This window comes from Tribolium castaneum, chromosome 1, assembly GCF_031307605.1.
Source record: "Tribolium castaneum strain GA2 chromosome 1, icTriCast1.1, whole genome shotgun sequence".
Lineage (NCBI taxonomy): Eukaryota > Metazoa > Arthropoda > Insecta > Coleoptera > Tenebrionidae > Tribolium > Tribolium castaneum.
Genome location: NC_087394.1, coordinates 29,234,344 through 29,252,373, shown reverse-complemented (window position 1 = coordinate 29,252,373; position 18,030 = coordinate 29,234,344). Strand labels below are relative to the sequence as shown.

Here is an 18,030-nt window from a genome sequence, read left to right as displayed (position 1 = left end):
CATAAATTAGGGAAAGGTCAGAATCCTATTCCAACTAATTAAAAAGTGGTAATCGAAAGGGAGAAATGAATTTTCAAACACTGTTGGAATTTTAAGAGATAAGTTCTTTTAATAGTTTTATTTTGTGAAACAGGTCTTTATGGTTTACTGCAACATGAGTTAATTGTATGCAGGCAATCTCTGACGTCAAGGATTGCAACAGACTCTCTTCTGTTGGAGATAACGATGCACTTGAGTTTTTCGCGTTCTCGCCGAACACAGTTTTAATTAATTAAGCACTGTTTCAGAAACCCCAATAAAATTTTTCGATAAGTTTTTTTCGTGTAATATTCCCAATAAATCGTCTGTTCCACTTGGTATCTACCAAATGCTTAAAATGTCCACATTTTACGCAACTGCGTATCTATCCGTATAATTAAATTACTTTTCAAGTTGTCTCCTACCTGCTGTTTGTTATTATGGCCACGAAGTTGCGAACTTTTGGGCAAAAATTAATTAATTCCGCCAGCGTAAGGTAAAAAGTTGAGGAAATTAAACATGACAATAAAAGGACGTTCCAAAAAACACTTAATTGAGTCATTAATTAAAAGAAGAATTTTATTAAGCAGAGTTATGTTTTGGATTATTAATTCTTTTTGTTTTGGTGAAATCCAACTTGGACATTTATTACTCGAGTTTCCTCCCTAATAAAAAAATATTCCAAAAGCGAAGACGTAATTTAATCGAAATTTTGTGCAACTTTTAAATATTAGGAAAAGTTGACTTCGTTAAAAGTTCCAGAGACATCCAAAGTTTGGCTTTTAAGAAAAGTATTCTGAATTAGCTTCGCTCGCAGGATGATGTTTGCTGACAGTGTATGTAATGTATGGTGGACCGGACCCTCCTCAAACCGCTCGAGGGAGGTTCAGGGCCGGACCGCTAATTTGAATATTTCATATTTATTACCTTTTCTTTGCTTTGGTGTTTTGTATTTTTGTGTTATTTATGTCTCTCTTTAATATGTTCTCCGCCTTTTATGCAAGTACTCCTCGGAAATTTATTATTTCATCTGCGACCACTTTTTCGACGCAACTGTTTCATTTTCTCCAGGAGTTATTTATTTTTACGCGTTTAAATTCGTATTATTTCACGCAACCACCGAGATTCTCCCTCAGGATTTTTGGTTTTATGATAAGACGAGCAAGTAATCGTAAAATATGGAATTGAACCGTCCCCATAAAAGTTCAATAATATTTACGTCTGGCGTGTTTATTTTTTGTTTTATTTTAAATTGCATGCAGGCACGGAATCATAAAAGATGTCGACGAAATCGTTTAAATAAGCAATCGGCCGAATATGAATAATTTAGCTCCGGTCTAACGAGTTGCACGATTGGCCTGCACCGCACTCTTCGTAAATTATTTACACTGATGGGAAAGTGCTAGTTAATGATGCTGCGTTAAATTAACTTCACTTTAACAGTTGCATTCAAAATAAACAAATCCGGAGAAAAAAACACTTCAACTGTACCAATGTTTGCCCCGCTCTTGCCGCATTATTTTGTTGTTGTTCTTGTTAGTTCTGACACTCGTAAGTGGAACAGATGGTGGCTAATTTTATCAAAACAAACGGCGGCCAAGGACGCAAGCTTTTCCTAAACGAAAAATTATTTTTGCCAAAAGTTTTTGGACCAGCCTGTACATAATTTTTTATTCAGTCCCACCCATCTCTCGCCTGCATGACATTTCAAAAGTGTGCACGAAAATATAAAAACTTGGGTTTATTTGGAAATAATTACTGGAAATGAATGTGAAAGGTTATCGCGGTTGATATTTTGTTTCTGAAAAAATGACTCGTTGCTCACGTTGGACGTGTGTTTGGTCAGTAATGTCTATTATTGAAATACAAATTTGCTCCAAGCAAACTTCTTAATTTCAATAAATTTTCTATTTGTGGCAAATTAACTACTCTGAAAGCGCCAATCAAGTCCTGGTGATTAAAATGTTCCCAGTGTGGTATTTTGAGTGATTGGAAACGGCAGTATTGATCAAAAAACCGATTTTATTTGGGCAATTATTAGTGTTTGTAGGCTGGAAAGGAAAATGTCACGTGTTGGCAAGTTCACGCTGAAACTTTCACGGATTTTTTCAGGAGTTTTATGGACTTTTTAAATGACTTTACGACTTGTTGTCTCAATTTTATTACGTCTGTTGAGATAGTTCTTGTTTAATATTCATTACGGAATACAATGAATCATTAAAGCTTGCAACAATTACGAATTTATGAGTTTTTCTAGCGGCCTAGCAAACGAGGCTCTTTAGGCCGTAATTACCTATTATTTGAGTTGTTTGTCTGTATTTTATCTCTGGTTAATTCTCGCTTTTGTTTTTCTGCGTCAGTCTATCAAAACACGTCGTTAAAAATGACCACAATTCTCGAAAAATAACTCGTCTTGTTGATTGGATATCACTTTTACGAGCTCCTGACTTTTCCCATCAGGCTTTCCTTGCGTCACTTATCATCTGCTATAAAATATTGTGCAATTGCACACATGTTGTATCGAGCTTTTGTTATGACTGACTGGTCCGAAAGTTGCCCACACAAATTAAACTCCAGTTTAAAGTTCGTGACATCGGGGATAACTTAATCCATACGTTACCCTCCTGCTTGGGAGTTTGTTTTGTTTGAATAATAGGAGTTGGAGGTGTTTACATTATCATAAATTGCCATGCGGTTATGACTGTTTTCATTTTGCTCGCACGCAATTCGGGGACTCCACAGCGTCGTTAACAGGCGCAAGAAGCTCTCTGATCCCTTACATCCATCGCTTTTAGCTCCGGGAGTCTCTACAAGAACTTTCTTCATGATTAAAATAAGCGTAAGCGTTTTATTGTTATTGCTGCATATCATTTGCCTCCGTGAAAGTGCAGGTGTTAATTCTCTCACTGAAACTTTGGAAATTTTTATCGGGAGATAATGTGCAAGATTGTGGTTCATAGACACTTAATGAAATTTTAACGTGTTGGAGGTAAATGAGTTTTTTACGTTTAATATAATTAGAGAAATGGTATAACCCAGGGCAATTTTCTTTCGTAAAGCTTATCACTCGGAGCATTAACAACAATAATTTACATGGGGACAAGGAGAAAAACAAAACAATAAAACAAACATAAAAGAAGTGTACGACTATCAAAATTCAATTAGAAGTTTAGAAATAATTGGACAATAAAAGTGGTGCCAGCCAACAAATTTAATCAAATTTCTAAAACTGGTTTACTGTGTCGATTAGTGTTGTCCTAATCACACAATTTTGATTAAATATTTAAATGTCTGCTCTACTAGCACTGATTAATTTTCTAATGATTTTAAGTAAAATCGTGTCTAAAAACAGCATTATTTACAGATTATTAAGAATGTAGTGTCACTGAACTTAGAATTAACGCTCTGTCTCAACATGTTTACGTTATTAAAAGATGTCACATTAATAAGAAAAAAATTACGAGGGCAAACAAACTACTACTTTTGAACAATCTCGATAGATAGAAAACGTGTGTTGAAACCGTTTTAGGTGAATTTTTCTAAAACGATACAACTTTTCCACTGCTTGGCCAATAATGTATTTGTTTTTCCGTGGCTTCCATTATTAATCGCTTTTCATTTATATCAGATTTTTCTTGTTAATGGAATGTTTTTGTCATTAGTATATTACTGCAGGTGTGGGTGATACAATGTTTTCGCTTTTACTTGCTGTATCTGATAACGAGCAACAAAAATATTTATGGATTTGGAAACGCCGCTGGTGAAACAATTAATGAAAGGGAAAACGGTTGATGACAGAATATTGCGCCATCAAGATACAAGGAAGATCACTTTTTTCAAAGATTTAAAGCCTGTTTACAACTTCCTCGCATCAACTGTCGAATTAATTTCTAACGAGTGATATTGACGGGCCATCAAAAGCTTGTTAATTTTTTCAATCTCGTAGCTGTTCGGGCGCCGATTTTACCGGTTTGTTTATAAATAGGGTTTTGTGGATTTATGACCTCGCGATGAGTGATCGCTTGTATAAAAATTGGGGTAATTAAGAAGGCTCATTACGGGCGACGTAATCAAAATAATTGTCGCTTTATAGGCTCGATACGTCAAAAGTCAGCTCGTAAATTAATTCATATGAACATTAACCGCCAGCCGCTTAATATTAAAAGTGGGTCGCATGCGTCGATTAAAGTTTTAAAGCTAATTGACGAAATTATCGAATTTTTATTTTGACTTGACAGTTAGAGTTAAACTAGCGTTCATTTTCGTAAATGAAGGCCCAATTAATGAATGCTCCAACGACCGTTCATGGTTAAGTTACTTTCTCGGTCCCTTCTCTCTATTAACTAAACTTTTGATGGTAACATATAAAAAGTTTCGAGTTGAAGAAGTTCAGTTCGCTCTCCTGCGCCAGTTTAATATGTCAAGTTCACCTCTCTGCCGGTGGAATAATCAATGAGTCCCATTATAAAACGACTTGTAATAGGATTCTGAGCTCATTCATGACGATAATTAAATAAAATCGAAAGTCATGGGGTCAAAGGGCTAGAACTTTATTAATAAGTTGAACCTGACCTAGGTTCCATTGAGCCAATTGATTCACGGCGAGAGCGGTTTTGGTGTATGCGCCGGGCGAATTTTCCACATTTTTCCATTTTTGCAGACGCGGTTTACGACCGATTAAATCATCGCTTTGGCGGGTTTATTGCAGGAAACTACGAGAAAATGAAGCCAGACTTTGTAGACAGATTAGTTGTTGTGGGGGTGGGATCTGGATGGAATTTTTAAGAAATATTGAAACTATAACACAGCCAAGATTAACATCTCGGATATTTAGTCAGATTGTTTTCTAAGCAGAGCAACAAAAAGTGACCTTATTTATTGTTCAGTTTTTATCTTATACAGGGTGTTTTTTAGGGTCTAAATTAGAAACTTTATAACTTCTAATACAGCTAGAGCTTTAAAATTTTGTATACTATCCAAATCATCCATTCTGAGTTTAACTAAATTATTTTCAAAATGGCTGAGCTTCCGGAAATACAAAAAATTGGCGTCAAATGTGAAATTTTAAATAGTAACCACACATTTTTATTGCATATTTGAATTTACCTTTTCAGGCTGAGTAAAATTTACCCAAGTTACTGGTACTTACCTGTCATAGTTTTTGACATATGCCAATTTTTCTGTTAAAATCGAGGTCAAAATTTTCATTTGCAAGGGTTTATCTAAAATATCACAGCCCTTGAACCCTTTGCGATAAGTGAATAATTTTTTTTGCATATGATAACTCAAGGTTTGAAGTGTCAAAATTCATGGTTAGTATGAATTTTTAAAATAGTTATCAAAAATCTGCCCTAAGTCGGTTTTTTCAAATGAAATGACCCCATTTTCTTAACGGCTATCGGAAAAATATCAATATTTATGGTGACTTATCAATACGTCTTATACCTATCTCTTACAGTTTTTGAAAAAAAATCACAGAAAACGGATTTTACGTCGTAATTTTCATAGTTAATCAAGTAGACATTGCAAAATGGTCAACAATTGTCAAATTTCAATATTTTATTTAGTTTTTAGTTGGTTTAATATCGAATAAGCAATAAAATAATAATATTTAACTAAAAAAAAATCTTAGTCAGTCTGCCATCGAATTTTGAACTTCTTGAACAAATTGAACCTTTCTTTTGATTAATGACACAATTTTATCGTATTTTTCAAAAGTTTACTTGGTTGAAAATGAAAATAATGAGTTAAAATTCTGTTTTTTGTGATTATTTCAAAAACTGTAAGAGATAGATGTAGAAGATGTTAATAAAAGCATGCATGAAAATTGATGTTCTTTTGATTGCCATTGAAAAAACAAGGTCATTCCATTTGAAAAAACTGTTTTATAATCATTTTTAAACATCATTTTCAAAAAATCATAGTAGTCTTGGAATTTGTCAGTTGACAATTTTGAAGATTTTAAAAGGCCCTTCGAACCTTTGGTTATCAAACGAAAAAAAAAATCACTTATTGCAGAGGTTTTACGAGCTGTGATATTTTAAATAAACCCCTGCAAATGAAAATTTGTATAAAAAAATTTACATACGTCAAAAACTTGACAGAGAAGTACTAACAACTAGGGTACATTCACTCAATTTCAAAAGGTAGATTCAAAAATGCAAAAAAATAAGTTGTTACTATTTAAAATTTCAAAATTGGCGTCAATTTCTCCAACTTTCAGAAATTCAGCCATTTTGAAAATAATTTATTTGAACTCACAATGGTCGATTTGGACGGTATACAAAATTTTAAAGCTTTAGGCTATATTACAAGTTAAAAAATTTCTAATGTAGGCCCTAAAAGAATCAGCCTGTATAGTTACACCTACTCAAAAAATATAACCAGAAGCTAAACATTTTTTGTTATAATGATCATTAAAAGTTCGCTAAAAAACGTAACAAAGCAAACAATTGCTCACAGCACTCAATTGTTTATCGTCCATTATATCCTAAAAAAATTAAATGGCAGGTCACCTTGTCGTGAGTATTTTTCATGCTGTGTACATTCAAATATTTATTATTATAACTATGCAAAATAGCAAATGTCAATGCCATATTCAGTTGAGAAAAGTTTAATTTTGTCACTGAATTTGATGAAGGAAAGTCTATTTTTCTAACCGTGCTGCCTGCAGAAAGGACTTTTGTCAACCTCGAAGCAAGTTCAACGATTGGTAATATTGCTCTTCTATGAGATTATAAAAAACGTAAAGATGAATCCCATTTAAATCTCCAGAAAGAAACCAAGAGCAACCCGTTTTTCTCTTGGTCAGTGTTCGTATATAAAGCTTTAACTTTAAAATTTGTTAAAAACTGGGCTAACTGGTGCACCAGAATTTGCTTTTAACCGTAATAGACATCACGCTGCACGCACGCTTTTAAAAATGAATTTTCGAAACAAAAGAATAATAGGTTTTCCTGTTTGTCTATTCCGCTCGGCGCGAGTGCAGCTCATGTTAATGCAATTTTCGCGCATTTTTGCATGCTCATTGTTTTCCGAATCAATAGCCGTATATTTTTAAGCTCTCGATGTGGGTGGTGCTTCCCTGCATAAAAAGCCAAGGCAATAAAAGGGTCATAAACCCAGTATCAGCGTCGTTTTTCAGCACAGCCCCAAAAGTGCATTCGAACTGCAGCGCGCCTGCCATAAAAGCGAAATATCGTGTTTATTTTTCCTCCAAAAAAGTTACAATTAACACGCCCCATAAAAATTAACGGCCTCGCTATCCTAGCACCTGCCATTGGCTAATTATGAGCGGAAATTGCTTATCGCCATTTCTCCTGCCGAGAAAAAGGACCGGTGCAGCGCGAGCAAATAAGAATTTGCAACAATGGCAGGGTCGCCAACCTCGAGCTTTCACCTCATGCATCATGTGCTGTCGCAATCGCGAATCGTCAGATCGCGATATTGGATTGGGAAGTGTGTACGTGTAATATTGTTATTGCAGGAACGTCGTGCTGCCACGCACCATTTGCATTATTAAAACGACGGCATTAAGGCACAAATCGACTTCATTATTTAAATGGGCATTGATTTTCGAAGGAACGCAATTTCCTTATCAATCAACTTTCTATCCATTGTTTATCATTTGCCGTTCTGTTGCTGGTTCTTGGAGAAATAGAGCCATCGGGGTGATAGGCAGTCGTATCGAATGGCTTTGATTGAGGCGCGCCGGTTGTAAAATTAATGATTCATCAAATCAGTGGAAATTACAGGTGCGAGGGAATGGCAAGTCATTTCGAGGGTTAGTTTCCGATACAAAAACTGCAATTTTCACGTCAAAAGGCCTTTGTTCCATTATAGTTTTTCGAGAGTTATCAAAGAGATAACTTAATTAACGAGCGCTTTGTTCGGAAAAAACTGAAAATTCGCCCGGCGCATACACCAAATTTCGCGCACTAAATCAGACGCTCCCCGGGTTTTAATTAAAACTCGGACGGAATTTTTGGCAGTGACCTTGAGAGGATGTTTTGTTTCACGGTCATGGTTTTTCAATTGACTGAGATTACAGTTATATTTCTACTGAATCTATTTTCTCTAACTTATTTATTAGAAGTGATGATTTTAGAAAATTTAACGACTTCTTGAACTTCGATTGTTTTTCCGTAAAATCAATATATTTTTGGAATATTTGTAGTCCTGACTAAGCTTGATTATACAGGGTGTATCAGAAATACTTGTGTTAATTTTAACAGGTAACAGAGCTCAACAAATTAAAAATTTTTTTCTATTTGTAATTTTTCAATAAAAGTTTTGCATATTTACTTCAAATTTGGAAAAGATAACATACTGGAATGTGTGCCCACCTATGATTAGTAAATTAAAAGATCCGGACTATTTGTGTTGTGATAGAAACGAACATTTAAAACAGCAATGAAAATTGTTGCTATAAATAGAGCTTATTCCAAATCTGGTGGCGAACTGACATTGTCAAAAATGAATTTTGGCATTAAACATCTGTTTTTCTATTGAAAAAAATTGCCCAAAGGCGTCGTAATAAAATGTCATTCAAACCCACTGTTTTAAAAAAATTATAAGATACGTAAGATGAAGAATAATGAACAAATTATTAGTAATAATACTAATATTTTTGTGTATCTTCATCCACAAAATTTATTAATGTTAAAAGAATAACTAATTAAATTTTAAAGAAAAAAATGCACGCCCATCTAAACCTAGTGGGTGCATTTCAAGTCTTTTATGTCACTATCAGTTCACCACTAGATATGGAACAACCTATACAAACTAATTATTAAACACTGAGTGGCTCGTGACAGGCGAAAAACAGTGAAAAATTGTATTTGATGAGTTTTATTACCTGGTAAAATTAACACATTTCTGATACACCCTGTATAACGCAGGGCATCCACTACTAACCACAATTCGGAAATATCCTATTTCTTGAGTTTCTCAAAGGATTTATTTACAAGTGAACTGACTAGTTCTAAAACTTATGAAAAACTGTTATGTATCAATAAAATTAGCCAGCGAAATCACTTGCGTAAACCGTTTTAAACTAGAAACAAAAGTATAACCATTTTTTAGTGTAAAATAAAATATCGCTCTATCCGGATTTGCTACCCGGATCCCGAGTTTTTTTCTATTCGATTGAAACAGAATGCAGGTTTCTAATTATTAATTTAATCTAATTTAATAGTACTGAAGACTTAAAAAAAAGTTCATAAAACGTCACTGGATCATCTTTTTTAATTTTCAATAATGAATTTTTAGAAAAATGAAAAACTAATTTTTGGATTCTTAGTAAATGTGAATTTGTCGAGTTATTTTTTTGTGTTTCTTTCTGTTGGTTAGATAGATCATAATTAAAGGCAAATTTAGATTTGGACGGTTGCAGCAAAACTGTAGGGACTAGAAAAATTTGAAACCACACCCAATTTTTTTTTTTTTAATTTAAACCTTTCAATACTCCGGCAGCGTGCGTACCTTTTTCTAGTTCTTTATAAAAGAATCTTTAAATCAGCTTGATTTTTAATTTTTTCGTCTTGAAAGTTTATACGGTACATCGATGGATTTAAGTAGTGATTTCGTTTTCTTCCAGAGATTTCACAATGCAATTACGACGAATCACAATTTGTGGATAATTACTGGTAGAAAATATTAATCTGTTTTTAATTCGTCACTGCCATTCTTGTTTGCTGAGCTACTTTCTTTTAATGCATTTTTAGCAGTCAGTTTTTTAATCATTGTTTAAACTTCATTGTTCAATGAACAATAACGGGGAAAACGCAAACGGGGCAAAGTTGCACAACAAAAATACTTTTTCACGAATTACCGTCTTTTGGAACGCGTTAATCCGTCGTGTTGGTGACCTTTGTCTTCACCTGAAAATTAATGGCGTTCTTGATGATGAAACCCAACAAACACCGCGTCCAAAGCCATAAGTTCGGTAATTAAGCACGATGGAAATGAAAAAAGGCCATAAAATTTCACGCAACGCCCGCTCGGTCATTTTAGAGCCATATAAATTGTTTCCTGTTTTGTTCGTGCAAGTCGCGGTGCATGAATGCATTATCAAAAAAGGTGCGTCTTCTTTTACACCTGTTAAACACGAGCTCACGTTGCTCGACTCTGAGCGCGAAACTGATTGGTAATAATATGCGATATTTAGATTAGGGAAACCGTAATTTTCATTTTTTAAAGACTCCAAATTAATTTGGCCTCTGTCCAGACTTAAATGCAATTTCAGCGTCACCGATATGCAGATGGAATCATTAATTAACACAACGCCACTAACTGTTATTTCAGGCTTCGATTCCGTAAATATGTCGGCTTTTTTCACTGAATTAACGATGAGAAAATCTCACTAATAATGGCGGAGGAACAAATCCGAGTGTTGCTCAAGCGGGATTTCACTTATTTGGAAAATTCGAGTATCCTTTCCCTCCTTAGTCATGCACAATTTTAATTATCAGAAGTATGCGAAACAATAACTACGGAATAAATCTCCATAACATGTGTAATAATTAGCTCAAACGATTTTTCACTCTAGTGCCGACTTTATTAAACATTTATAAGACGTATAATTTACCTTATAGAGGTAACTGGTGATTAAAAGACAAACGAAAAAACTTACTCATTTAATTGCAATAACTATCATATTTAATAACAGTCTTTCAGCCTTAACATTAAATATTCGCTTAAACAAACCCAAGGAGAATACAATGCGATACATATTAAATGAGATTTGTTGTTTCACTATTCAATTTTCTTGGTCGGGTCAGAAGTACATTTTCTGGATGCTCAAGTGTTGCCTCTTTTATTTTCATTTCAACTTACATCTTTCGTACAGAAACATTTTATTCCCAAAGTAATAAAAACTTTAGCGAACAACTACGAAGCTGTTGACAAAGATCTCACTCTCGGATTCATATTGTCTGAATGTTTTTCGCAATACGAGCTGCAGCTGAAACTGGTGAAGCACCAATTAGCAGGTCAAACTTCACTTGCATCTCAGCTGATAATGAAAGTCACTTTAATTCTATTTTTTATCAGTAAAGTGAACAAGAAACAAACATTTCCAAAGGTTGATCCGATCAAGGTGATGCCTTAGAAAGTGATAAGCTGGAGTTGACAGCAACAAAACATTTTTCGCCAAAGTCAAGGCAATTTCTTCATGGTCATTTTGGCGAATTTCACCAAAGGTGTGAAAACACCGATCGAAACAATGGCTTAAGATAATGAAAATTTCGTATGAAATTGGGCCACGAAATATGAATTAGCTGGCATTAGAAACCTAATGTGGTCTATTTAGCAAAGGCAAGGTCACATTTCATAAAGTGGTTACGTAATGTTCAACGACCTCTTACATCACGATAGGATGATTATTATGGTGATTTGAATATGATAAAAAAGTGTAGACAGAAAACAAATGTGGTTAACCAAGACAATTAATTTATTTAAAAGAATGCTTAAATGTTGTTTGTCCTTGGTTGGGTGCAACTATGTCATCGTCAAAGCCCACGATCGCTGACAAATAAGGGACCCAACTTTTTTCTTCCAAAAAACTGGGTAATAATGGCGCTAGTGATATTTCGGTGGCACAATTGTTCGAACGCTGGCAGACGCCTTCGTTTCGCAGAAATAAATCTTTTTTAAGACCCTCTTGGCACAAAATGCAGCACATCTTTTTGCGCTAAGCAAATTTCCACTTCCTTGATGTGCAATTAAAGTATTGTGCTCGGAATAAGACAAGAGAAATTGTAAACAGTGACATCAAACTGCAATAAATTTCGGCCGGCCACCACAATTTGTTATTTGCGGAACTAACAAGCTCCCATTACTCGAATAGTTTTTACAGCCACTTAATTCGCCGCGCGAATGATGAATTACGCCAGACTGAAAAAATATCAATTACTTGGTGATGCTCGACACCAGCAATTATCAGCAAGGACGGTTTATCGAGAGTTTGCTTTAATTTGTTTTTCGCAGGAAATGCGAGCGCTGTAATTGTAATTAATTTTTGCGATATGTTAAATGAGTTATCCGGAATTAAACGAAATTTAATTATGAAAATAAATAATCGGGGCATTATCATAATTACACTGGTGACCTTAATGGAGCGCATTTGTAACAGTGTGCAAATTCGAGTTTTTTATTTCGTGGATGATTGCACGGCCTTAATAAATCTCACACTACACGAACGAATTTAATCTTATTGTTTAATTATTATTGCTGTAATTAGTACAGCCATTAGTTCCTTGAATCTTGTTAATTTATGTCTCATGCTTCATTTGCGCTTGTTAATTATCATTTTTTCTTCTTATCTGCAAAGTTTTTCTTAGCACAAACATGGCCGGCTAGTTCACATTCCGCAACAATTCATAATAACGGAAGTCAGTATTTCACAAAAACAAGAAAATGTGGCACGTGTTGGACAGGTCCGAAAAGTTAAATAACGTAACCGGGACTGAAAGCCACTATCCCTAAATATATTGCATTTGTCGCTTTCATATTACGTTCGTACATGTGAGCCCGAATTTTATTGTTGGCTCCTTCGTGATATTTCCACATTTGTTCCACAAAGAAAACAAATAGACCATGATTAAATAATGCGGTCGAAAATAAAGATTGACATGTAGATTGATGGAAGCAGTTACCAAATTACTGGAAAAAGAGATTAAATTTCAGTGAATATATTTTTGGAAACACAAGCCAGGCTTCTTCGATGTAATCGAGAAGCACATGACCTGTTGATTTTAATAACCGTGGAAGGACGCACTCAGTTAATGATTTCACCATCCAAGGGTGTGAACCATTAGAAAATCTTTTGAGGGCAAAGAAAATTCCAGCCGAACACTTCCCGGTTAAATTTGCGGAAGCAACACGAGCAAAATCTCTGGAAAATATAATAAAAGAATACAGGGTGTTTTGAGTTAAAACCCCTTATTTTTGCTATCACAACGATTAAAGTTTACTTTGTGTTAAAACATTATCGATATATTGTTACAGGAAAGTTAATTTTTCTCGCAATTTGAACAATCTGTCGCCAAATAACCAAGCGTTGTCGGTTAGTTCTGGATTTTTCGTCCTGCTATCCTTGAAAATTGTTTATACCGTGCTCTAATTAAATTTGCAAAATTGAATTTTTTGCGTTTGGTTCGAAACTTGTCCTGTTTTCCAGTCGGTGAGCTAACATAAAAGATGTTTACATGTTGTTAGTAAGCTCTCTAATTTGTGTTTTTCGGAGATGTATGTTTGCGTACATGTCAGGGCCGAAAATATTCGTTGTTTCCTTGAGTTAAAATTATATCGCCGTTTCTTATTTTCCTCGCATTTGCATTTGGGTTAATTAGAGAATTGTGCAAAAGCGTAGCTATTGTTCCATGCTTAAAATCGAAACGGTCAATATTTACGTGCACGAAAATCATTCTAATTCGCTCGTAAGCACTTGACATCGTTTCGAGAGATTACCGCCGATTCGTTCGACATTTCGCAATTTAATCCGCAAAATGATCATATCTCTGGATAAACCCGGAGTTGTGGTGCGGAATTAATCAGGAGTTGATCAATCACGCCGGAAAAACGCGAAAAATGCGCTTTTGCATGAAAGAGTATGGGGGTAATTAAGTGACTAGGCGGCATTATATTCGGATATCTTCCGAGGGGAGCCAAATCCTTATTAACGACGCCGCTCAAAAGCTCAGGAGGATCAAGGGGTGTCGCTGATTTTTGAACAAACAAGTGTGACAATTTTCGTTTTGTTCTCCCGGGGTGACTAACCCAACAAAGACCAATAAAACCGTTCCTAATTAAATTTTCTTGGCACGTTGAAGTCGCAAGATAATTCGAGCCGATAACCGACCAACAAGAATTTTCTTTTAATTGCAATTGGCCGCTCAGATCGACATCTTTTAGTCCGTTTTCGTAATGGATTCCAAGATTAACATTTTTCCACTTGCTATTCAGGAAGTACCGCAATTGTGTATCAAGCCGCGTGCTCGGCAAACCAATTTTTTAAACTGTTTGCTTTTATTTGCATCTTCACTGTTAATGGCCATAAATATTGTTTGTACAAATTTCCTTTGTTACTATGCGCTTATATTTACCAATTATCACAACGTTGATATAGTAATGTGGGCATGTGACGCAAATGCAAGTAATTATAGACTTTTTTAGCATTTGTGTGTTTTTTACTATTTCGCAAACCACCTTTCCATTTGCTTATCAGAGAAATTGTTGTACCCTTAGTCACTCGAAAATTGATCAATTAAATGTAACTCTTGCCCAAATTGCACATAATGCAAGTCATAGTTGGTAATAGGGCCTATCAGAAATTCAAACATATTGAGACGAAATTGTCCAGTCATCGTTTTGTCTCAAGGGGCTCTCGGTGGAATATTCCAGATTTCGCGGCAAATTTTCCGGCAATTTACACACTTGCTTAAAAATCTGAGCTAATTATAGCCAAGTTTTTAGTATGTTTTTGTTAAGCCGTGTTTGACTTTGAGTAAAATATTAACAGATTTTCATTCTTGTTTCAGGTAAGACTTTCGTGGTGTTGGTAAGTAAGTAAGGAAAATCTTTGTTTGTGGAGGATCGATGGGAGAAAAAAGGGAAATTAGATCATTGCAACCAACTTATCTCATTACTTCGAGTTAAACATCTCGTTTCTGACTTTGTCGTTTAATTTCCTGTTTAACCCTTTATCTCAAAGGCCTCATCCGACGACAAAAATGTTCACTGGGTCGGCCGTTCTGCGTAACAAACCCTCTAATTATAATATTTTGGTTAATTAGATTGAGACTTTTCGGTGTTGCACCACAGGAGTTGCCGGTTCCAGACGCAATAATTTATAGCCTTCATTACCGGTACATCGTGAAAGTTGATCATTAATCAATATTTATAAAGGAATAAGACACGCAGTGTCGCATTTTGAAAATAATAACAATAAAGAGGATGAGTCAACGTCGACGAAATTGGCCCTTAAAATGATCTCATAACGATGCTTAAGGAGGCTCCTTAATTTGTTATTTATTATAAGAATTTTATTAGCCTTCCTCGTCGTTACGGCCGAGTTTTACCAGAATTTGTGCTCGGAGTCGGGGCTGCGGGCGGCCGCTTTTTTATTTATCGAAGATTTATAAACGGCAAAACACGTGGCGCATAACCCGAATTAATCGGATCGTAATTCGACTTGTTAATTGTGTGCACAAAAAGAGCACGAATTAGTTGGCTTAATCCGACTTGTTGATTTGATTGTGGTTTTATATCCACACCTATAAATAGTTAAATAAACAAGCTCCGAGTTTAGAGATCTCATAAAATAGGAAGTTGGCAAAGCAGGTCGTTTTTAGAAACCCTGATTTCCCGACAGAATTATGAATATGATCTTCGCGAAATATTGCACACAATTCCGCTTTTATTTTGATAGAATTTTGGAACACAACGCGATACACGCGCCGTTTTGCAAACTATTTTCTTTGTTTCGTAAACAATGTATAATTTTATCATACTCACATCTACACGAAATAATGGATGAGTCAAACGTTAAAGCTCAAATGAGCAACTTGAGGTAAAGCTGACGAATACTTCAACTGATCATAAAAATATTTTAAACTAACATAATCATAAATTGCTAATGGCCTCTCGCTTAATTACGAAAAATAATGACTTAACGGCCGTAAACTTGGCCGTTTTGAGAACAATAGCACCTAAAACTTGCCCGTGAAGCAATTTTTCACCTAAATTTAGAAACACTTACATAGACTTGGAGTTATAAGACACAAGTTTTTTTCCTAGAAAACCAAGAGGCTGTTGATGGTTTTTTGCTGTTAGCTTCTTATTTGTAACTTTTTTCGTTTTCTTCATTTCCGTAGTCTACAATAATCTAGCCTGACCTGACCTGACTTATTGTTGTTGCTTTTACATCTATTATTCAACTTTTTTGATCTGTTATGTTATTATTCTATCTATACTTTTTCGTTTCGGTTTTTCGCGGTTTTGCTGTGTCGGTTTCTTGATCATTGCTCGTATTTTATTACGAAAACTATAGTATAGGCATGTGAACAATAAAATGGTCATTTAAGAAAAATCTCTCATTTCAGCTGCAATAACTGATAATTACATATTGAAATTTTTATGATTACGATCGACTGGGTAATACCTGATTTACTGTTAAAAAATCATTAATTTTCACCTATATATAAGTTAGAAAAAGCTCTGGCCTCATTCTAACGTACAAAATGAAGATACTGTTAACGGTGGTGGTGTTGTCGTATGTGCTATATGAGGGCAGTGCAGGCGACATATCGAATATTCGTATCGAAAAACCACACGATCTTCGAAGTAAGCTCCTTTCTACCCGTAGGAAAATATAAATAAATTATTTACTCCAGGGCCTGGTGGGTGTTACCACGACGACTTTGGTCATGTAATACCGTCAGTAAAGACGCAACGGCAAGGGAAATGTGAATTGATTACTTGCCAATCTGATGGAACTCTCTTCATTAAAAGGTTACAAATCGTAAAGTTTTGAAATATTATCGATTTTAATTATTTCAGTTGTCATTATTTTATAAGTGAAAGAGAAAATTGTGTGGCTAGAAAGGAAGACGCGAACAAGTACTGGCCACATTGCTGCGCCCGCCTGTGCAGTAACACTAAAGTTTAACTGAGAAATAAAAATTCTGCTTGAAAGAGGGATCTTCTTTTATTAATTTTTGATTGATTTGTGCTCCGGTTTTGAAAAATAGCTAATTGATCAACAAATTGCTTGCAAAGTTGTCTCTATTAGCCCGAAATTTGATTGAGTTTTCAGTGGGTGATTGATGGTGGTGCTGCTCATCCATTAGAAGAGTAATGCCCACAGTTTCGAAACGTAATGACTGCTGGAGTGGCGCTGTTCGATTTGATGATGTTTATTTAAAGGCCTCTCGTACGTACGTGTTTATGAAATTCCGAAGGGGCGTAAAAACGTCGCAGGAATTGGTCGATGGACCATGAACTGCCTGTTTATGTCACTGCCGCTGACGACAGTCTACATCTGTTCTGTTTATGTAACATCCTTGGCAGATGATTCTGTTTATGCCGATTTGAAAGATTCGATTCGATATCGATCGCCGAAAGATTGCGTCTTTTCATACCACAACTGTTTCTGGAGCGAGAAATTCAAAAAAGTTGAATAATGGACATGGCGCAGATTTTTGAGTAGGCGCCAAGACTCATGCAAAAACATTTTAAATCTTTCGGTTTGATTGAGATACAAATTTGCTGAAAGTTCAAGGATTCCCAGGAAACTGGGTGAACTGTTACTATAAAATTCAATTGGGTCTGGCAACGCAACTGTGATTTTTTTTGCAAGGCAGTTTTATTCTGACCTCACTTAGTGCTGAACTGAAAATATGGACCTACAAGAAAGGTAAAAAGCGAAACTCATTTAACAGACCAGTCAGTTATGTAAAAATATTGACTTTTTGGCTTTATCTCCTGTTATCTTTATTTAGGACCTCATTGATTCTCTGATGAATTAAACTGCAAATACTCTTATCTGCGATAACTTCAACTTCCCTAAACTCCTTTATTTGCAATATTCATCCCAGTCTGAGCAAACAAAATAAATTGTAGGACTTAAATATTTGTAAATGGTCCAAATTTATCATTTTTTATGTAAAATTTTTTTGGCTTGTTTAAATCACATGTCCTCATTTAAAAACAAAAACATTTGACTTTAATCCTTAATTTATGATTATTATGTTTTTAACGTCATACACATTAATTTATGTAAGTAAAAAAATAAGATAATGTTTGAAAATATGCCCCACATAAAAATACTAGATGTGGAGTAACAAACTTTGATACGAGAGGAAATTTCAAGTGTTATATTATGCAAATCGGAGCTAGAGGATATCATAAACTGTCTTAAACTGATTAGAAATTTAGATTATATTTGTAAAATATATAACCCTGAAAATTACATAAATTCAGATAAAACCGTAGAACTTTGAAATTCGCTGT

At 34.9% G+C, this 18,030-nt stretch overlaps 1 protein-coding gene and 1 long non-coding RNA gene across 3 annotated transcripts in view; both read left to right on the top strand.

Moving 5' to 3' along the window:
* Sesn (Sestrin) overlaps positions 1 to 18,030 on the top strand; it is a 164,717-nt gene that overhangs the window by 117,566 nt on the left and 29,121 nt on the right. The window lies entirely within an intron of this gene.
* Positions 6,625 to 14,809, top strand: LOC135266258 (uncharacterized). The gene is made up of 2 exons (XR_010334160.1): positions 6,625 to 6,730; positions 14,559 to 14,809. It is a non-coding gene; the product is annotated as an uncharacterized LOC135266258 (long non-coding RNA).